The sequence below is a fragment of the Schistocerca piceifrons genome, chromosome 11 (genome assembly GCF_021461385.2).
Source record: "Schistocerca piceifrons isolate TAMUIC-IGC-003096 chromosome 11, iqSchPice1.1, whole genome shotgun sequence".
NCBI classification, from domain to species: Eukaryota; Metazoa; Arthropoda; class Insecta; order Orthoptera; family Acrididae; genus Schistocerca; species Schistocerca piceifrons.
This window is the reverse complement of record NC_060148.1, coordinates 97,153,692-97,176,691: the sequence shown is the minus strand read 5'-3', so window position 1 is coordinate 97,176,691 and position 23,000 is coordinate 97,153,692. Positions and strand designations below refer to the sequence as shown.

At 44.6% G+C, this 23,000-nt stretch overlaps 1 protein-coding gene across 2 annotated transcripts in view; it reads right to left on the bottom strand.

The window, feature by feature from the left end:
• LOC124719973 (L-galactose dehydrogenase-like) overlaps nucleotides 1–21,869 on the bottom strand; it is a 99,908-nt gene extending 78,039 nt beyond the window's left edge. For both annotated transcript variants that reach the window (XM_047245189.1, XM_047245190.1), the window contains exon 1: nucleotides 21,780–21,869. The gene's annotated coding sequence lies outside the window, so the exon portion shown is untranslated. The remainder of the gene's footprint in view (nucleotides 1–21,779) is intronic.
• Nucleotides 21,870–23,000: the final 1,131 nt, after the last annotated feature.

Below are 23,000 nucleotides of genomic sequence, written 5' to 3'. Positions count from 1 at the left end.
GGATTCGAGCGGCCGAGAACCGCTTGTCACCGGCCGTACGAGCGGCTCTGGAGCAGCGCAGGATGGCCCAGACCGAGCAGAACGCCCTCTGTGAGGAAGAGGAAGGACTAGTTTATGGACCCGGAGTAGCAGACTGAACGTAAGTTGCACAATATTGCATTTATATGTAGTCAAAACTTCAAACGCGTTTTTCTCGAGATGACTTTCTTTTTATTGTGCGGTATGGTAACTTCAAATCTACTGAACCGATTTGCATGATTATTTGTTTCCGACGAAGCTAACCAAATGGTCTAGGAGTTGTACCACTTTTATTCCGGTCCATCAACTATAAATATTTTTACTTGGCCGACGAAGTCGAAATATCGATGGAAAAAAAAACATTTATTTTTTTCAAATCGCCGCCATTTCGTTTCCTATGGTCCAAATAACTTAAGCGACGTACAACTCCTAAAGAATCTTATATATTTCGCCAGCGTCAACTCAATTTTGATTTCAGACGAGCCGGCTGACCTGAGACATACCGCGTGTGCAGGTCTACATCGAAATTTTGTTTCATTCCGACGGCACTTTCGCCTTTGCTCTTCGACATTTCCGGTAGAAAAAATTCCAGTTTGTAGAGGAAATATCAATAAACATTTTGACCAAATTTGACATTGGTATCTATAACACATACCGAGAAAGAAATTCTCAAAGAACATGCTTTTTTCGGGCCAAAGATAGAAAACCACCCCTTAACAATATTTCCCTTCATTGGCGTTCCATTACCCCTACTCTTATTAACATTGCTCGTTTTGCCCGAGTTACACGAAGCAACACTACATAAATCATAAGCCCTAAAATGACACAGTACATTATACCAGAGTTTTATTAAAAGCCCTCATCTTAAACGAAATACCACTTGTTTTTTACCATTTAGACTACTAATTAACTCATTAATATACACTACTGTCCATTAAATTGCTACACCAAGAAGAAATACAGGTGATAAACGGGTATTCATTGGACAAATATATTATACTAGAACTGAGATGTGATTACATTTTCACGCAATTTGGATGCATAGATCCTGAGAAATCAGTACCCAGAACAACCACCTCTGGCCGTAATAACGACCTTGACACGCTTGGGCATTGAGTCGAACAGAGCTTGGATGGCGTGTACAGGTACAGCTGCCCATGCAGCTTCAACACGATACCACAGTTCATCAAGAGCAGCGAGTGGCGTATTGTGACGAGCCAGTTACTCGGCCACCATTTACCAGACGTTTTCAGTTGGTGAGAGATTTTCTGTATCCGGAAAGGACCGTAAAGGACCTGCAACATGCGGTCGTGCATTATCCTGCTGAAATGTAGGGTAGAGCCACGGGTCGTAACACATCTGAAATGAAACGTCCACTGTTCAAAGTGCCGTGAATGCGAACAAGAGGTGACTGACACGTGTAACCAATGGCACCCCATACCATGACGCCTGGTGATACGCCAGTATGGCGATGACGAATACACGCTTCCAGTGTGCGTTCACCGCGATGTCGCCAAACACGGATGGGACCATCACGATTCTGTAAACAGAACCTGGATTCATCCGTAAAAATGACGTTTTGCCATTCGTACAACCAGGTTCGTCGTCGAGTACACCATCGCAGGCGCTCCTGTCTGTGATGCAGCGTCAAGGGTAACCGCAGCCATCGTCTCCGAGCTGTTAGTCCATGCTGCTGCAAACGTCGTCGAACTGTTTGTGCAGACGGTTGTTGTCTTGCAAACGTCCCCATCTGTTGACTAAGGGATCGAGACGTGGCTGCACGATCCGTTACAGCCGTGCGGACAAGATGCCTGTGACTGCTAGTGATACGAGGCCGTTGGGATCCAGCACGGCGTTCCGTATTACCCTCCCGAACCCACCGATTCCATATTCTGCTAACAGTCATTGGATCTCGACCAACGCGAGCAGCAATGTCGCTATACGATAAACCGCAATCGCGATAGGCTACAATCCGACCTTTATCAAAGTTGGAAACGTGATGGTACGCATTTCTCCTCCTTACGCGAGGCATCTCAACAACGTTCCACCAGGCAACGCCGGTCAACTGCTGTTTGTGTACGAGAAATCGGTTGGAAACTTTCCTCATGTCAGCAGGTTATAGGTGTCGCCACCGGCGCCAACTTTGTGTGAATGCTCTGAAAAGCTAATCATTTGCATATCAGCGCATCTTTTTCCTGTCGGTTAAATTTCGCGTCTGTAGCGCGTCATCTTCGTGGTGAAGCAATTTTAATGGCCAGTAGTGTAATTTTCATTTTTAGCATCACTCCCCTGATAGGTAATCGCCTGACCCGTATGTATACGGCATAAACTGCCGCTTGTGGATCACGGAGACCCGCATTCGATTCCCGACCGGGTTGGGGATTTTCTCTGCCCGGGGCGTGGGTGTTCGTGTTGTCCTCGTCATTTGATCCTCCTGATCATCATTCGCGACGGAGGCTAGATTGGACTGTGTAAAAACTGGACTGCGTAAAAACGTGGACTTCACGGGCACTGATGTCCGCGCAGTTGAGCTTCCCACAAACCGAACATCATCATCATCGTGGCATAAACTTGTACCTGGAGAAGCTAGCGCGCATTTTCGGCTGCCCAATAGAGTATGCTGCGATAATTTACATCACTGTGGCTCGTAAACGTAGCTTCGCCTGTAAAGAGCACACGTTGGGAAACAGCACTGTCGTTTCCCAGGCGATGCAGGGCAAACCGACAAAAATTCTGTACCGAGTTCGAAGTCACGCCCTCCGACTGCGTGATGTAGTGACGGATGATAAGGCTGCAGATTATGTCGATGCGAGCTAGCGAATGACACTCTTGTGGCTGATCCCATATTCCTTGGTTTGGTGCGTCATGCGGATTTATAAGCGTCGTAGCCAGAACATCTTCATCGTGTGTTCTGCAAGTTGCTGTCTTCATCCTCGACCTCCATATGACGCAAGGGGACCACACCGTGGTTCAGGTCGAAAAAAATCTGTTTTCGGTTTTCATCGTATTTCGAAAGATTAAGGTTTCATGTAACTACTTTGGGAAGGATTTTTGCTGATTTTTTTTTTTTCGTGCATTTGAAGAGCATTTTCCTATCACGTGTGTTCATGTGCCACGCCCACTTTTGTCACCCACTTCTCGGCATATATTTTAGATCTTTATACCCCCTAAATTGCACGTTAGGGATTTGTTTTTTTACTCCCGAGTGTGTTGGCTATCCTTGGAATGCAGCGGTCGGTATTCTTTTGTTTCTGCTATTTGTAAACAACACACTTTCAAACACGCGGTCGCTTTTGTTCAAGTGTGATTGCGAGTAGTTGTTATACTTACGTTTGCAGTGCTTGTTTACGTGTGTTTTCTTGTGTTTATTGAAGATGACGAAACGTAAACAAGTTTAGAAAGCTTTCTGTACAAGAGGTTAAGTCGCCTGGCAACGATGCTTCTACTTGTAATTCTTCAACAAGTGCATCATCAAAGAAGCTCTGACCGTTTCGAGAGAGTTACAACGAATTTACTGTAAGTGACAAAGGGTGCAGTAACATTACTATAAATTTGAGAATATTATCAGATGTAATTTCTAAATTTGTACAATGTAGACAGTGTGGTGAGTCACAGAGTGTGGAAATTTGTGAGAGTGGCAGTGGGAGAAAAGGCCTAGCAATTGCTTTGGATTTAATTTGCACTAAATGCTCAGCTGTGATTTAATTTATGAGTTCTTCACAACCAGATGCTAGTGGCCCATATGAAATCAATACTAGATTAGTTTATGCCTTACGATCCATTGGCAAGGGCATGGCTGCAGGGAGAACGTTTTGTTCAGTGATGAACTTACATCAACCATCAAATAAATTTGAAAAACTGACTGCAATATTAGAGAAAGCTGTATGTGAGGTCAGTGAGGAAAGTATGAAACTGGCTGCTAGGGAAGCAGTGGAAGAAAATGATGGATGTTTGGATATTGCAGTTGCACTTGATGGAAGTTTACAGAAAAGAGAACATACTTCTCTGAATGGAGTAGTGACTGCCACGAGTGTGGACACCAGTAAAGTGTTAGATGTGGAGATAATGTATAAATATTGCAAATGTTGTAAATTCAATGAACATAAAGAACACAACTGCGTGGCTAATTTTAGAGGAACAAGTGGTGGTATGGAAGTTCATGAAGTACAACAAATATTTCATCACTCTGTAGAAACAAGAGGCGTACGGTACAGCAAATATTTGGGCGATGGTGACAGTAAGGCTTACAACAATGTGGTGAACTCTAACCCGTATGGAGATGCCATTATTAGGAAAATAGAATGTGTAGGCCACGTTAAAAAACGTTTGGGAACAAGGCTGAGAAAACTAACTGTTGATATGAGAGGAAAAAAAATTAGAGATGGAAAATTGTTGGCCGGACAGGGTCAGTTAACTAAAACTGAAATAGAAAACTTGCAGGTATGCTATGAGCAGGCAATTAGGAGAAATAAAGAAAATCTGGAGGCAATGAAGAGAGATGTTTGGGCCATATTCTTCCGTAAGTCCTCTACTGATGATAGGCCATGTCGTGGATTGTGTCCATCAGGAGAAAATTCGTGGTGCAAATACAATAGGGCTCAGCCAACTGGAGAATCTTATTCTCACCAACATTCTCTTCCTGCTGCTGTTATTACAGCAATTAAACCTATTTTCAGAGACTTGGCTCATCCTGACATTCTAAGGAAATGTCTGCATGGGGAGACACAGAACCCAAATGAATGTTTCAACAGCATAATTTGGAACCGCCTTCCTAAAACTGTATATGTAAGCATGCATACAATGAAACTAGAGTTCATGATGCTGTTACTACATTCTATTGTGGTAATATTGGAAAGTGTTGGGTACTGAAGAAGTTGGGAATTAATCCTGGTGAAAATATGATCACTGGGCTACAACATTGCGATAAAATGAGGATAGCCGATGCAGACAGGTCTGCATCTAATATGACCAAGAAAGCAAGACAAACATCCAGGAAGGTGAAAAAGGAGCTGGAAGATCTGCTAGAGGCCAACGAAGGGCCATCATATGCAGCAGGACAGTTTTAATTAACTGTAAGCAACAAATTTCAAAAGTTTTTTCTTTAAAGTCAATTTCCTGGAAACATATGCCTCATTATATCAGAAACTATCATAGATAAATGGATGAAATTTTCAGAGACTCTGTATAACATAAAAAGCCACCTCTGGTACTACATTCATTACTATTCCACCATTAGGAAGTTCACAAAAAATATTATCTGCAGGACAAACTTAATGTTATTTGTTAATAAATTTACAAAAGGATTTCTTAAAAACTATAAAATGGATAAAGTAGAGTTAGACTCGATTAGCATCATGAAACATAGAGTAAAAGTATTAAGGTCCTGCATCAAATAGCTTTTTCAGAAATGGGTCAAATACTTGCCTAAATTAACATGGGTTAGATGGGCAGGCTGTGGTCCCCTTAAGCTGCCTTTACGCAACAGCGACCTAATAAGTCGACCGGAGTGACCGAGCGGTTCTAGGCGCTACAGTGTGGAACCGCGCGACCGCTACGGTCGCAGGTTGGAATCGTGCCTCGGGCATGGATGTGTGTGATGTCCTTAGGTTAGTCAGGTTTAAGTAGTTCTAAGTTCCAGGGGACTGATGACCTCAGAAGTTAAGTCCCATACTGCTCAGAACCATTTGAACCATTTTTGACATAATAATTTGAGCAAACTGCCTAGCGACGATCAAGTTGGACATCCCTGCATGCCGTACCGTTTTGACAGCATTTCTCTCACGTTCACTGAACAAAAGAAGCATGTCTACCTTCTCCTCATTGGGGTACATGTCAGGAATTTTGAAGCAGAAATGACCGGCCGGTAAACGACACAGCTCCTGCTAGTTCTGCAGTGCGAACAAGTAGACAGTCGAAAGGCTTGGTACAGCATGTTTACAACACGGTGGTCGATTCCGGTCGACTTGCCTTTCAGTTTTAGAGCGTTTCTCACATTCCGTGGCGGAGAGTTTCGCCGTCAAAATTACCAACTTTCATATCGCTGTACTCATCTTTTCAAGCGCTTTCGGATATCGTTAAGAAAGCATATCATGTCATGTAAAAAAATCACTCTTGCTTCATTATCTCGATCGATACAGGAGTTAAAACTCTTTATCACATAACAAAAGTACGTGCCTCCTTAGCGTATCATCATTTGCAGGAAACCGTTTAGATACCTGGAACACTTAACGAAATAAAAGGGCTGTTATGTCTGACCTGACTAACAATGTACGTATTGCGATAAACTGAGAAAAAGCTTCCTTTTGATTCTATAGAAAATACGAACGACATTTCTCATTTACCGAAGCAACTGTCCACCAAGTTTCCGCTTCGGAATATTGTGGGAACAATCAGGACAATATTTTCGTCTTTGCTTTTATCTGCCCCACTGATTTTGAAAAACTTGCTTCCCCTTCTAACAGCCGTGTACCGCAAGAACGGAAGGTTCCAAATGATTGGAAAAGAGCACAGCTAGTTCCAGTTTTCAAGAAGGGTCGTCGAGCAGATGCGCAAAACTATAGACCTATGACATCGATCTGTTGTAGAATTTTAGAAAATGTTTTTTGCTCACGTATTATGTCATTTCTGGAAACCCAGAATCTACTCTGTAGGAATCAACATGCATTCCGGAAACAGCGATCATGTGAGACCCAACTCGCTTTATTTGTTCGTGAGACCCTGAAAATATTAGATACAGGCTCCCAGGTAGATGCCATTTTGCTTGACTTCTGGAAGGCATTCGATACAGTTCCGCACTGTCGCCCGATAAAGTAAGAGCCTACGGAATATCAGACCAGCTGTGTGGCTGGATTAAAGCGTTTTTAGAAAACAGAACACAGCGTGTTGTTCTCGCCGGAGAGACGTCTACAGACGTTAAAGTAAACTCTGGCGTGCCACAGGGGAGTGTTATGGGACCATTTGCTTTTCACAATATATATATAAATGACCTAGTAGATAGCGTCGGCTTTTCGCGGATGATGCTTTAGTATACAGAGAAGTTGCAGCATTAGAAAATTGCAGCGAAATGCAGGAAGATCTGCAGCGGATAGGCACTTGGTGCAGGGAGTGGCAACTGACCCTTAACATAAACAAATGTAATGTATTGCGAATACAGAGAAAGAAGGATCCTTTATCGTATGATTATATGATAGCGGAACAAACACTGGTAGCAGTTACTTCTGTAAAATACCTGGGAGTATGCGTGCGGAACAATTTGAAGTGGAATGATCATATAAAATTAATTGTTGGTAAGGCGGGTACCGGGTTGAGATTCATTGGGAGAGTCCTTAGAAAATGTAGTCCATCAACAAAGGAGGTGGATTACAAAACACTCGTTCGACTTATACTCGAGTATTGCTCATCAGTGTGGGATCCGTACCAGATCGGGTTGACGGAGGAGATAGAGAAGATCCAAAGAAGAGCGGCGCGTTTCGTCACAGGGTTATTTGGTAACCGTGATAGCGTTACGGAGATGTTTAATAAACTCAAGTGGCAGACTCTGCAAGAGAGGCGCTCTGCATCGCGGTGTAGCTCGCTGTCCAGGTTTCGAGAGGGTGCGTTTCTGGATGAGGTATCGAATATATTGCTTCCCCCTACTTATACCTCCCGAGGAGATCACGAATGTAAAGTTAGAGAGATTCGAGCGCGCACGGAGGCTTTCCGGCAGTCGTTCTTCCCGCGAACCGTACGCGACTGGAACAGGAAATGGAGGTAATGACAATGGCACGTAAAGTGCCCTCCGCCACACACCGTTGGGTGGCTTGCGGAGTATAAATGTAGATGTAGATGTAGATGCAGATTCTGAGCTGGGAAGAGAACGAGTGGATCGCTGTTCCAGTGTTTATTGTCACTTTTTTTTTAAAGTTCAGATATCGTGTCAAAGAGATAGGCCCTAGAACTCTGTGGGTCACATACAGCTCCTAAGACAGCGATACATACCGATGCCTTTCTCGCGCGTTTCATCTTAAACAATATAATTTGTTCCTCTGCACTTTTATGAAATAACATTCACATCTACACCTACCGAGCGAGGTGGCGCAGTGGTTAGCACACTGGACTCGCGTTCGGAAGGACGACGGTCCTATCCCGCGTCCGGCGATCTTGATTTAGGTTTTGCATGATTTCGCTAAAACGCTTCAAATGCCGGGATGGTTCCTTTGAAGGGGCACGGCGGAAATCTTTCCCCATCCTTCCCTAACCTGATGGGACCGATGATCACGCTGTTTGGTCCCATCCCCCTGATCAACCAACCAATTTACATCTGTCGTCACCAGACCTCTGTGAAGTGCATGGCAGGGAGATGGGTGCTTATTATTTTACCACTTATTCCCGCTACATTCATGAATGGAAAGCCAGAAGAGTGCTTAAGGGGAGGTTTACTATCTTTTGTCTTCTGTAAAACTGGTGTTCTACGGATCGGAGCGTGGAATGTCAGATCCCTTAATCGGGCAGGTAGGTTAGAAAACTTAAAAGGGGAAATGGATAGGTTAAAGTTAGATATAGTGGGAATTAGTGAAGTTCGGTGGCAGGTGGAACAAGACTTCTGGTCAGATGACTACAGGGTTATAAACACAAAATCAAATAGGGGTAATGCAGGAGTAGGTTTAATAATGAATAGGAAAATAGGAATGCGGGTAAGCTACTACAAACAGCATAGTGAACGCATTATTGTGGCCAAGATAGATACGAAGCCCACACCTACTATACTGGTACAAGTTTATATGCCAACTAGCTCTGCAGATGACGAAGAAATTGAAGAAATGTATGATGAAATAAAAGAAATTATTCAGATAGTGAAGGGTGACGAAAATTTAATTGTCATGGGTGACTGGAATTCGGTAGTAGGAAAAGGGAGAGAAGGAAACGTAGTAGGTGAATATGGATTGGGGCTAAGAAATGAAAGAGGAAGCCGCCTGGTAGCATTTTGCACAGAGCACAACTTAAGCATAGCTAACACTTGGTTTAAGAATCATGAAACAAGGTTGTATACAGGGAAGAAGCCTGGAGATACTGACAGATTTCAGATAGATTATATAATAAGACAGAGATTTAGGAACCAGGTTTTAAATTGTAAGACATTTCCAGGGGCAGATGTGGACTCTGACCACAATCTATTGGTTATGAACTGTAGATTAAAACTGAAGAAACTGCAAAAAGGTGGGAATTTAAGGAGATGGGAGCTGGATAAACTGAAAGAACCAGAGGTTGTACAGAGTTTCAGGGAGAGCATAAGGAAACATTGACAGGAATGGCGGAAAGAAATACAGTAGAAGAAGAATGGGTAGCTTTGAGGGATGAAGTAGCGAAGGCAGCAGAGGATCAAGTAGATAAAAAGACGAGGGCTAGTAGAAATCATTGGGTAACAGAACAAATATTGAATTTAATTGATGAAAGGAGAAAATATAAAAATACAGTAAATGAAGCAGGCCAAAAGGAATACAAACGTCTCAAAAATGAGATCGACAGGAAGTGCAAAATGGCTAAGCAGGGATGGCTAGAGGACAAACGTAAGGATGTAGAGGCTTATCTCACTAAGGGTAATATAGATACTGCTTACAGGAAAATTAAAGAGACCTTTGGAGAAAAGAGAACCACTTGTATGAATATCAAGTACTCAGACGCAAACCCAGTTCTAAGCACAGAAGAGAAATCACAAAGGTGGAAGGAGTATATAGAGGGTCTATACAAGGACGATGTACTTGAGGACAATATAATGAAAATGGAAGAGGATGTAGATGAAGATATGGGGCTATGATATTGCGTGAGCACTGAAAGACCTAAGTCGAAACAAGGTCCCAGGAGTGGACAACATTCCATTAGAACTACTGACAGCCTTGGGAGAGCCTGGCCTAACAAAACTCTACCATCTAGCGAGCAAGATGTATGAGAGAGCCGAAATAGCCTCAGACTTCAAGAAGAATATAATAATTCCGATCTCAAAGAAAGCAGGTGTTGACAGATGTGAAAATTACCGAACTATCACTTTAATAAGTCATGGCTGCAAAGTACTAACTCGAGTTCTTTAGAGACGAATGGAAAAACTGGTAGAAGCCGACTTTGGGTAAGATCAGTTTGGATTCCGTAGAAATACTGGAACACGTGGGGCATTACTGACCCTAGGACTTATCTTAGACAATAGATTAAGGAAAGGCAAACCTATGTTTCTAGCATTTGTAGACTTAGAGAAAGCTTTAGACAGTGTTGACTGGAATACTCTCTTTCAAATTCTGAAGGTGGCAGGGATAAAATACAGGGAGCGAAAGGCTATTTACAATTAGTACAGAAACCAGATGGCAGTTATAAGAGTCGAGGGGTACGAAAGGGAAGCAGTGGTTGGGAAGGGAGCGAGACTGTGTTGTAGCCTATCTCCGATGTTATTCAATCTATATATTGAGCAAGCAGTAAAGGAAACAAAAGAAAAATTCGGAGTTGTAATTAAAATACATGGAGAAGGAATAACTTTGAGGTTCACCGATGGCATTGTAATTCTGTCAGAGACAGCAAAGGACCTGGAAGAGCAGCTGAATGGAACGGACAGTGTCCTGAAAGGATGATATAAGATGATCATCAACAAAAGCAAAACGAGAATAATGGAATGTAGCCGAATTCACTCGGGTGATGCTGAGGGAATTAGATTAGGAAATGAGACACTTCAAGTAGTAAAGAGGTTTTGCTATTTGGGGAGCAAAATAACTGCTGATGATCGAAGTAGAGAGGATATAAAATGTAGACTGGCAATGGCAAGGAAAGCGTTTCTGAAGAAGAGAAATTTGTTAACGTCGAGTAATGATTTAAGTGTCAGGAAGTATTTTCTGAAAGTATTTGAATGGAGTGTAGCCATGTATGGAAGTGAAACATGGACGATAAATAGTTTAGACAGGAAGAGAATAGAGGCTTTCGAAATGTGGTACTACAGAAGAATGTTGAAGATTGGATGGGTAGATCACATAAGTAATGAGGAAGTATTGAATAGGATTGGGGAGAAGAGAAATTTGTGGCACAACTTGACTAGTAGAAGCGACCGGTTGGTAGGACATGTTCTGAGGCATCAAGGGATCACCAATTTAGTATTGGAGGGCAGCGTGGAGGGTAAACATCGTAGAGGGAGACCAAGAGATGAATACACTAAGCAGATTCAGAAGGATGTAGGTTGCAGTACGTACTGGGAGATGAAGAAGCTTGCACAGGGTAGAGTAGCATGGAGAGCTGCATCAAACCAATCTCTGGACTGAAGACCACAACAACATCTTTTGGTTCAAAAAATCGATTTTTTTAATTGCATTTTTGGATCCATAAAAGTGTTTAGAATCCACCCCTGAAACGGTTTTCCCGAATACGGAACGAAAATGTTTGTTATTCGCGGTTGAACAAATTAATGCACCTGTCTGAAATCGGCCTTTTTCATGCACCAGTTTTTTTTTTTTTTTTTTTCGGAGGACGAATTATTGTACCGGTGCTTGGGAAGAAACACGCAAAATTCAAATATAACTTTGAACGCCTGTGTTGGGAACTTAGCCCCCAAATATTTGCATTCTGGTGCGAAGACTGTGGAGATTGCGTCTTTTCTGGCAGCGAGCAGCTTCAACGAAGAGTATTCAGCAATTCTGGAGACCGTGACAACGATGGACGCCACCCTGGGACTCTATTCGACGCAGTTCGCCAAGCGTTCGGACGACCACCGGATTCGAGCGGCCGAGAACCGCTTGTCACCGGCCGTACGAACGGCTCTGGAGAGCGCAGGATGGCCCAGATGGAGGAAGGACTAGTTTGTAGACCCGGAATAGCAGATTGAACGTACGTTGCGTAATATTGCATTTTTATATAGTGAAAACTTCAAATGCGTTTTTCTCGAAATGACTTTCTTTTTATCGCGCAGTATGGTAACTTCAAATCTACTGAACAGATTGGTATGATTCTTTGTTTCCGACGAGGCTAACTAAATTGCCTAGGAGTTGTACCACTTTTATTCCGGTCCATCAACTATAAATATTTTTACTTGGCCGACGAAGTTGAAATATCGATGAAAAAAAAACTTTTTTTTTTTTTTTTTTCAAATCGCCGACATTTCGTTTCCTATGGCCCAAGTAACTTACGCGAGGTACAACTCCTAAAGAATGTCATATACATCGGTAACGTCGACCCAATTTTGATTTCATACGAGCCGGCTGACCTGTGACATACCGCGCGTGGAGGTCTACATCGAAATTTTGTTTCGTTCCGACGGCACTTCCGCCCTTGCTCTTCGACATTTCCGGTCGAAAAAATTCTAGTTTGTAGAGTAAATACCAATAAACATTTTGACCAAATTTGACATAGATATCTATAACACATCCCGAGAAAAAAATTATCAAAAGAACGTGCTTTATTCGTGCCAAAGATAGTAAACCTCTCCTTAAGCGCGTCTGTACAAAGCGTAATTACTGTACTTTGTCCTCGGGATCGTTCCGGGAGAGTTGCGTAAGGGGTTGTAGTACACCTTGACATTCATCACCTTAGTCTGTTCTTCAAACTTCCTGAGGAGATTTCCGCAGAATTCTTTGCGTGTATTTTCAAGAGTTCTTTCAGCATCTTCGTGACTCTCTCCCATGAGTCAAACAAACCTGCGATCATTAGTACTGCCCTTGTCTTCTGCCCAGAACTGCTCTCATTAATAAACGGTCACAACGCCCACATAGTACTAGGGACAGAAAGGTGGCTGAAACCAGATGTAAACAGTATCGAAATTCTAAACTCAGATTGGAATGTATACCCCAGAGGCAGGCTGGACAGTGAAGGGGGAGGCGTGTGTATAGCGACAAGAGGTGCAATAGTATCGAAGGAAATTGACGGAGATCCGAAATGTGAAATTATTTGGGTGAAGGTCACGGTTAAAGCATCAGACATGGCAATTGTATGTCTCTATAGGCCCCCTGGCTCAGCAGTTGTTGTGGCTGACCACCTGAAGGATAATTTGGAAAATATTTCGAGTACATTTCCCCACCATTTTATAGTTCTGGGTGGAGATTTTAATTTGCCGGATATAGACTGGGAGACTCAAACGTTCATAACGGGTGGCAGGGACAAAGAATCCAGTGAATATTTTTTTAAGTGCTTTATCTGAAAACTACCTTGAGCAGTTAAACATAGAACCGACTCGTGGCAGTAACATATTAGACCTTCTGGTGACAAACAGACCCGAACTATTTGAAACAGTTAACGCAAAACAGGGAATCAGCGATCGTAAAGCGGTTACTGCATCGATGATTTCAGCCGTAAATAGAAACATTAGAAAAGGTAGGAAGATTTTTCTGGTTAGCAAAAGTGACAATAAGCAGATTTCATACCTGATGGCTCAACACAAAAGTTTTGTCTCAAGTACAAATGGTGTTGATGATCAGTGGACAAAGTTCAAAACCATCGTACAGTATGCGTTAGATGAGTATGTGCCAAGCAAGATCGTAAGAGATGGAAAAGAGCCACCGTGGTACAACAACCGAGTAAGGAAACTGCTGCGGAACCAAAGGGAACTTCACAGCAAACATAAACATAGCCAAAGCCTTGCAGACAAACAAAAATTACGCGAAGCGAAATGCAGTGTGAGGAGGGCTATGCGAGAGGCGTTCAATGAATTCGAAAGTAAAGTTCTATGTACTGACTTGGCAGAAAATCCGAAGAAATTTTGGTCTTATGTCAAAGCGGTAGGTGACTCAAAACAAAATGTCCAGACACTCTGTGACCAAAATCGTACTGAAACAGAGGATGACAGACTAAAGGCCGAAATACTAAATGTCTTTTTCCAAATCTGTTTCACAGAGGAAGACTGCACTGTAGTTCCTTCTCTAGATTGTCGCACAGATGACAAAATGGTAGATATCGAAATAGACGACAGAGGGATAGAGAAACAATTAAAATCGCTCAAAATGGGAAAGGCAGCTGGACCTGATGGTATACCAGTTCGATTTTACACAGAGTACGCGAAGGAACTTGCCCCCCTTCTTGCAGCGGTGTACAGTAGGTCTCTACAAGAGTGTATCGTTCCAAATGATTGGAAAAGGGCACAGGTCAACCCCGTTTTCAAGAGGGGACGTCCAACAGATGTGCAGAACTATAGACCTATATCTCTAACGTCTATCAGTTGTAGAATTTTGGAACACGTATTATGTTCGAGTAGAATGACTTTTCTGGAGACTAGAAATCTACTCTGTAGGAATCAGCATGGGTTTCGAAAAAGACGATCGTGTGAAACCCAGATCGCGCTATTCGTCCGCGAGAATCAGAGGTCCATAGACACTGGTTCCCAGGTAGATGCCGTGTTTCTAGACTTCCGCAAGTCGTTCGATACAGTTCCCCACAGTAGTTTAATGAACAAAGTAAGAGCATATGGACTATCAGACCAATTGTGTGATTGGATTGATGAGTTCCTAGATAACAGAACGCAGCATGTCCTTCTCAATGGAGAGAAGTCTTCCGAAGTAAGAGTGATTTCAGGTGTGCTGCAGGGGAGTGTCGTAGGACCGTTGCTATTCACAATATACATAAATGACCTTGTGGATGACATCGGAAGTTCACCGAGGCTTTATGCGGATGATGGCGTGGTATATCGAGAGGTTGTAACTATGGAAAATTGTACTGAAATGCAGGAGGATCTGCAGCGAATTGACGCATGGTGCAGGGAATGGCAACTGAATATCAATGTAGACAAGTGTAATGTGCTGTGAATACATACAAAGAAAGATCCCTTATCATTTAGCTACAATATAGCAGGTCAGCAACTGGAAGCAGTTAATTCCATAAATTATCTGGGAGTACGCATTAGGAGTGATTTAAAATGGAATGATCATATAAAGTTGATCGTCAGTAAAGCAGATGCCAGACTGAGATTCATTGGAAGAATCCTAAGGAAATGCAATCCGAAAAGAAAGGAAGTAGGTTACAGTACGCTTGTTCGCCCACTGCTCGAATACTGCTCAGCAGTGTGGGATCTGTACCACATAGGGTTGATAGAAGAGATAGAGAAGATCCAACGGAGAGCAGCGCGCTTCGTTACAGGATCATTTAGTAATCGCGAAAGCGTTACGGAGATGATAGATAAACTCCAGTGGAAGACTCTGCAGGAGAGACGCTCAGTAGCTCGGTACGGGCTTTTGTTGAAGTTTCGAGAACATACCTTCACCGAGTAGTCAAGCAGTATGTTGCTCCCTCCTACGTACATCTCGCGAAGAGACCATGAGGATAAAATCAGAGAGATTATAGCCCACACAGAGGCATACCGACAATCCTTGTTTCCACGAAGAATACGATACTGGAATAGAAGGGAGAACCGATAGAGGTACTCAAGGTACCCTCCGCCACACACCGTCAGGTGGCTTGCGGAGTATGGATGTAGATGTAGATGTATACGTTCCACGTCCTCCTTGTGCTGTCTGGTATGGATACCACACAGTTGAGCAATGTCCTAATATGGGTCATTCGAGTGATTTGTAACAGTCTCGTTTTATAGACTGATTCCGTTTCCCTAGTATAATACTAATAAACCGAAGTCTGATTCCAACTGCTTCACTCGTACTGTGGTCGTAGGATACTTTGTTCTATGAAGCGGACAGTTTAACATTTCTACACATATAAACCAGTTTAGTTGTCTCCGCACCTCTTTGGTGTCTGCCTCTACGTCACACTTCTGCGGCTACACACGCATCAGTTCAGCTGCCGACCGACCGACTGACCGACCAACGGACGGACAGACAGACCGACCAACCAACCGACCGACAGACAGACCGACCGACCGACAAATTTCGTGTCAGCCTAGATGTGATTGCACTCAGCGATTACCGAGCTGCGATGTTGTATCGTAAGTTCAAATGTTCAAACGTGTGTGAAATCTTATGGGACTTAACTGCTAAGGTCATCAGCCCCTAAGCTTACGCACTACTTAACCTAAATTGTCCTGAAGACAATCAGACACACACCCATGCCCGAGGGAGGACTCGAACCTCCGCTGGGACCAGCCGCACAGTCCATGACTGCAGGGCCTGAGACCTCTCGGCTAATCCCGCGCGGCGTATCGTAAGTACGATGAGATTGTGTCATAGTACAACCCGCTTGATTTTACACAGAAAGAAGAACAGCGGCTTGCCTTGTTTGTTTTAGAAGAAGTAAAGCCATAAAGCCGGCTGGTGTGGCCGTGCGGTTCTAGGAGCTTCAGTCTCGAACCGCCTGACCGCTACGGCTGGCTGGCTCTGAGCACTATGGGACTTAACATCTATGGTCATCAGTCCCCTAGAACTTAGAACTACTTAAACCTAACTAACCTAAGGACACCACACAACACCCAGCCATCACGAGGCAGAGAAAATCCCTGACCCCGCCGGGAATCGAACCCGGGAACCCCGGCGTGGGAAGCGAGAACGCGACCGCACGACCACGAGATGCTGGCTGACCGCTACGGTCGCAGGTTCGAATCCTGCCTCGGGCATGCATGTGTGTGATGTCCTTAGGTTAGTTAGGTTTAAGTAGTTATAATTTCTAGGGGACTGCTGACCTCAGATGTTAAGTCCCGTAGTGCTCAGAACCATTTGAACCATTTGAACCAAAGCCATAAAATGCCGAGAGCTGTGGCCAAAGAAGTGCGTAATCCTCTGTTACATAGGGATCTAGGAGCCGATGATTTTCGTAATTGTCTAATACTGGGTGAATCGTGCGTTTCGAAGCTGTTGAACATCATCATTCTTAACTAAATACAGTCCTGAGGGACGCTGTAAGCTGCAAGAAAAGACTGTTAGCTACATTGCAGTTTATAGCCATTGGCAGAAATTAAGAGGGCCACCCATTCAGTGCTGTTCTACCCACACAATTACTATCTAAAATAATCAATGAAACCTGCAACGTGATTTGTAGTTGCCTGAGGAAACACATCATGATGAAGCAAAATAAATAGAACAAAGGACGTTCAGGTAAACTTCATTAACTTATTTGTGTATGAAGCATCAAAGATGCCTCTGTAATTTTAGGAAACTCATTTCAGATTAGAAGAAGAAAGACAGGAAATGATGGCGATTGAACGTCATCTAATAAATACAGCAACAGCAACATAGGAAATAAAGCATTTGGCAACTATCAGAACTGTGAAAAAAAGTCCAACACTTTGATCTTTATAGGAGAAGATGTGATATTTTTCTTTTAAAAAAAGCAGCAAGCAAGTGTATTTTATACCTAACTGTCCACTGACATTCTGTATTTCGGTTTTTAGGTTTTACTACCGATATGTACTGAGAACGTAATTTAAGATCTAATTTGTCTGTATTTCTGTTTTTAGAATCTTGTGCCTCATTTCTTGCATCTTTGTTGCTATACTCCTCGCACAAGTCCCACAAAGATATTCAGTCTTTAAATATCTTTAAATTTCCCCGAAAATCTGTCATTAACGTTTCGTCTGCCTGGCACTCTGCCATGCATATTACACTGAAACGCTAAAGAAACCTGTATAGGCGTGCGTATTCAAATAAAGAGATATGTAAACAGGCAGGATACGCCGCTGCAGTCGACAACGCCTGTATAAGACAAGTGTATGGTGCAGTTGCTGCGTCGGTTACTGCTGCTACAACGCCAGGTTATCAAGATTTAAGTGAGTTTGAACGTGTTGTTATAGTCGGCGCACGAGCGATACGACACAGCATCTCCGAGATAGCGATGAAGTGGGGATTTTCCAGTACGACCATTTCACGAGCGTACCGTGAAAAACAGGAATCTGGTAAAACATCGAATCTCCCAAATCGCTGCGTCCGGAGAAAGATCGTGCAAGAATGGGACCAACGACGACTGAAAGAGAATCGTTCAACGTGACAGAAGTGCAAACCTTACGCAAAATGCTGCACATTTCAATGCTGGGCCACCAATGAGTGTCACGTATGCGAATCATTCAACGAACCATCATCAATAAGGGCTTTCGGAGCCGATGATGAATGCACGATACAGAGCTTTGCGCCTCGCCTGGGCCCGTCAGCACCAACACTGGAGTGTTGATGACTGGAAACAAAACGCTTCAAATGGCTCTGAGTACTGCCAGGAAAGTCGCAATCTCCACAGCCTTCGCACCAGAATGCAAATGATGGGGGGCTAACTTCCAAAAACAGGCGTTCAAACTTTCATTTGAATTTTGCGTGTTTCCTCCCAAGCACCGGTACAATAATTCGTCCTCCAAAAGGAAAAAAAACTGGTTCATGAAAAAGGCCGATTTCAGACAGGTGCATCTTTTTGTTCAACCGCGAATAACAAACATTTCAGTTCCGTATTCGGAAAAACCGTTTCAGGGGTGGATTCTAAACACTTTTATGGATCAAAAAATGCAATTAAAAAAATCGATTTTTGAACCAAAAAATATTTGTTGTTGTTGTGGTCTTCAGTCCACAGACTGGTTTGATGCAGCTCTCCATGCTACTCTATCCTGTGAAAGCTTCTTCATCTCCCAGTACCTACTGCAGTCTACATCCTTCTGAATCTGCTTAGTGTGTTGGTCTCTTGGTCTCCCTCTACGATTTTTACCCTACATACTGCCCTCCAATACTAAATTGGTGATCCCTTGATGCCACAGAATATGCCCTACCAACCGATCCCTTCTTCTAGTCAAGTTGTGCCACAAACTCCTCCCCAATTCTATTCAATACTTCCTCATTAGTTATGTGATCTACCCATCCAATCTTCAGCATTCTTCTGTAGTACCACATTTCGAAAGCCTCTATTCTCTTCCTGTCTAAACTATTTATCGTCCATGTTTCACTTCCATACATGGCTACACTCCATACAAATACTTTCAGAAACGACTTCCTGACTCTTAAATCTCTTCTTCAGAAACGCTTTCCTTGCCTATGCCAGTCTACGTTTTACATTCTGAAGTCATCAGCCCCCTAGAAGTTAGAATTACTTAAACCTAACTAACCTAAGGACATCACACACATCCATGCCCGAGGCAGGAATCGAACCTGTGACCGTAGCGGTCGCGCGGTTCCAGGCTGTACCGCCTAGAACCGCTCGGCCATTCCGGCCGGCGACCGGAAATATGTTGCCTGGTCGGACGAGTCTCATTTCAAATTCTATCGAATAGGTGGACGTGTACTGGTATGGGAAGAACCTCATGAGTCCATGAAACCTGTATCTTAGTAGGGGACTGTTCGAGCTGGTGGAGGCTCTGTAATGGTGTGGGGCGGGTGCAGCTGGAGTGATGTGGGACCCCTGATGCGTCTAGATACGGCTCTGACAGGTGACACGTACAGAAGCATCCTGTCTGATCATCTGCCTTCATTCATGTCTATTGTGCATTCCTGCGCACTTGGGAAATTCCACCAGGACAATGCGACAGCCGACACGTCCAGAATTTGCTAGAGAGTGTCACCAGGAACACTCTCCTGAGTTTCAACACTTCTGCTGGCAACCAATCTTCCCAGAATGAGATTTTCACTCTACAGTGAAGTGATCGCTGATTTGAAACTTCCTGGCAGATTGGAACTGTGTGCTGGACCGAGACTCGAACTCGGGACCTTTGCCTTTGGCGGGCAAGTGCTCTACCAACCGAGCTACCCAAGCACGACTCACGCCCCGTTCTCACAGCCTCACTTCTGCCAGTATCTCGTCTCCTACCTTCCAAACTTTACAGAAGCTCTCCTGCGAACCTTGCAAAACTAGCACTCCTGAAAGAAATGTAGAGCACTTGCCCGAGAAAGGCAAAGGTCCCGAGTTGGAGTCTCGGTCCGGCACACAGTATTAATCTGCCAGGAAGTTTCATATCAGCGCACACTCCGCTGCAGAGTGAAAACCTCATTCTGGAAGCATCCCCCAGGCTGTGGCTAAGCCATGTCACCGCAACATCCTTTCTTTCAGGAGTGCTAGCTCTACAGGGTTCGCAGCAGAGCTTCTGCAGTTTGGAAGGTAGGAGACGCTGTACTGGCAGAAGTAAAGCTGTGAAGACGGGGCGTGAGTCGTGCTTGGATAGCTCAGTTGTTAGAGCACTTGCCCACGAAAGGCAAAGGTCCCGAGTTGGAGTCTCGGTCCGGCACACAGTATTAATCTGCCAGGAAGTTTCATATCAGCGCACACTCCGCTGCAGAGTGAAAACCTCATTCTGGAAGCATCCCCCAGGCTGTGGCTAAGCCATGTCACCGCAACATCCTTTCTTTCAGGAGTGCTAGCTCTACAGGGTTCGCAGCAGAGCTTCTGCAGTTTGGAAGGTAGGAGACGCTGTACTGGCAGAAGTAAAGCTGTGAAGACGGGGCGTGAGTCGTGCTTGGATAGCTCAGTTGTTAGAGCACTTGCCCACGAAAGGCAAAGGTCCCGAGTTCGAGTCTCGGTCCAGCACACAGTTTTAATCTGCCACGAAGTTTCAACCTTCCGAGACATGAACATTATTAAGGATATCTGGGATGCCTCGCAACATGCTGTCAGAAGAGATCTCCACCCCCTCCTAATTTCACAGATTTATGGACAGACATACAGGACTTACGATTTCAGTTCCCTCCAACACTACTTTAGACATTAGTCGAGTCCATGTTACGTCGTGCTTTGCGGCAGTTCTGCATATTCGGGGAGGGGGGAGGGGGGCTCTACATGATATTAGGCACGTGTGCCGGTTTCTTAGGCTCTTCAGTGTAGAACAGCATTTAATTCCGTACACAGTGACAAAAGAACAACTCCTATCAAGCGTTTGGCACCACAGCACTTCATACGATTTATCGGATTGTGTTTTGGCGGTGGTGGTGGGGGGGGGGGGGGGAGAAAGAGGGAGTAGGCTGTCGCGTGGTTCTCCCCGACCGACATAAAGACAAGAAAAGTTGTTCGAAAGCCACGCGGGATTAGCCGAGCGGTCTGAGGCGCTGCAGTCATGGACTGTGCGGCTGGTCCCGGCGGAGGTTCGAGACCTCCCTCGGGCATGTGTGCGTGTTTCCAGAATGAGATTTTCACTCTGCAGCGGAGTGTGCGCTGATATGAAACTCCCTGGCAGATTAAAACTGTGTGCCGGACCGAGACTCGAACTCGGTATCTTTGCCTTTCGTGGGCAAGTGTTCTACCAACTGAGCTATCCAAGCACGACTTACGCCCCGTCCTCACAGCTTCACTTCTGCCAGTACCGCGTCTCCTACCTTCTCATTCTGGAAACATTGCCCAGGCTGTGGCTAAGCCATGTCTCCGCAATATCCTTTCTTTCAGGAGTGCTAGTTCTGCAAGGTTCGCAGGAGAGCTCAGCTGTGAGGACGAAGCGTGAGTCGTCCTTGGGTAGCTCAGTTGGCAGAGCACTTGCCCGCGAAAGGCAAAGGTCCCGACTTCGAGTCTCGGTCCGCCACACATTTTTAATCTGCCAGGAAGTTTCATGGGTGTGTGTGTTTGTCCTTAGGCTAATTTAGGTTAAGTAGTGTGTAAGCTTAGGGACTGATGACCTTAGCAGTTAAGTCCCATGAGATTTCACACACATTTGAACATTTTTTTCGGTTGGCAAAAGTCCCTACAAAAATGGTTCATAAGGCTCTGAGCACTATGGGACTAAACTTCTGAGGTCATCAGTCCCCTAGACTTAGAACTACTTAAACCTAACTAACCTAAGGATATCACACACATCTATGCCCGAGACAGGATTCAAACCTGCGACCGTAGCAGTCACGCGGTTCCGGATGGACGCGCCTAGAACCGCTCAGCCACCTCGGCCGGTACAAGTCCCTACACACATCGAATTTGTCTGGCTCGACTGCACAGACTGTACTCACCGCAGTCGAATGCGTGCCGGGCTTGAGAGACGCAAGCTGGCGGCGCTCCCCTCTCTCACGCGCAGCGTCCGACCTCTGCTGGCGCCCTCTGGCTACTGATAGGCCAGGCAGCCACGCCGCCGCCGTCCCACGTGATCGAGCCGCTGTGACGTAGGGCCGCGTGACGTCAGCTGGCTCCTTATCGCTATACACTCGTATTAAGATGTCCCCGGCCGAGTTGGCTGTCGGTATTTCAACGCTCGTCTCACGAACTACCGAAGCGATATTGATGCGATTTTCACTAGTACACGCCGGCTGGAGTGGCCGTGCGGTTCTAGGCGCTGCAGTCTGGAGCCGAGCGCCCGCTACTGTCACAGGTTCGAATCCTGCCTCGGGCATGGATGTGTGTGAAGTCCTTAGCTTACTTAGGTTTAAGTAGTTCTAAGTTCTAGGCGACTGATGACCTCAGAAATTAAGTCCCATAGTGTTCAGAGCCATTTGAACCATTTTTTTCACTAGTACACACACCAACAAAACCTTTGCATCACCCCGATATGTCGTCCTCGTGTGTTCAGGCCCGTATAAATACCTAGGGGGGGGGGGGGGGGGGGGGCGGTAGGACAAGTCGGGGCATTTGCCCCGGGTGGCAATTTCAGGGGTTGCCAAATTCATATTTTTGAAGAAAGCAAACTTTCTTTCACAAAGCGCCTAGTGTCCACTGCAAATTGGTCGATCCATTATTCTTTGTTGTAGTCGTTGTTGTTGTGGTATTCAGTCCTGAGACTGGTTTGATGCAGTTCTCCACGCTACTCTATCCTCTGCAATCTCCCAGTACCTACTGCAACCTACATACTTCTGAATCTGCTTCGTATATTCCTGTCTTGGTCCTCCTCTACGATTTTTACCCTCCACGCTGCCCTCCGATACTAAATTGGTGATCCCTTGACGCTTTAGAAAATGTCCTACCAACCGATCCCTTCTTCTAGTCATGTTGTCCCACAAATTCCTCCCCAGTTCTATTCAGTACCTCCTCATTAGTTATGTGATCTACCCATCTAATCTTCAGCATTCTTTTGAAGCACCATATTTCGAAAGCTTCTATTCTCTTTTTGTTCAAACTATTCCACACATGGCTACACTCCCTACAAATACTTTCAGAAACGACTTCCTGGCGCTTAAATCTATACTCGACGTTAACAAATTTCTCTTCTTCAGAAACGCTTTCCTTGCCATTGCCAGCCT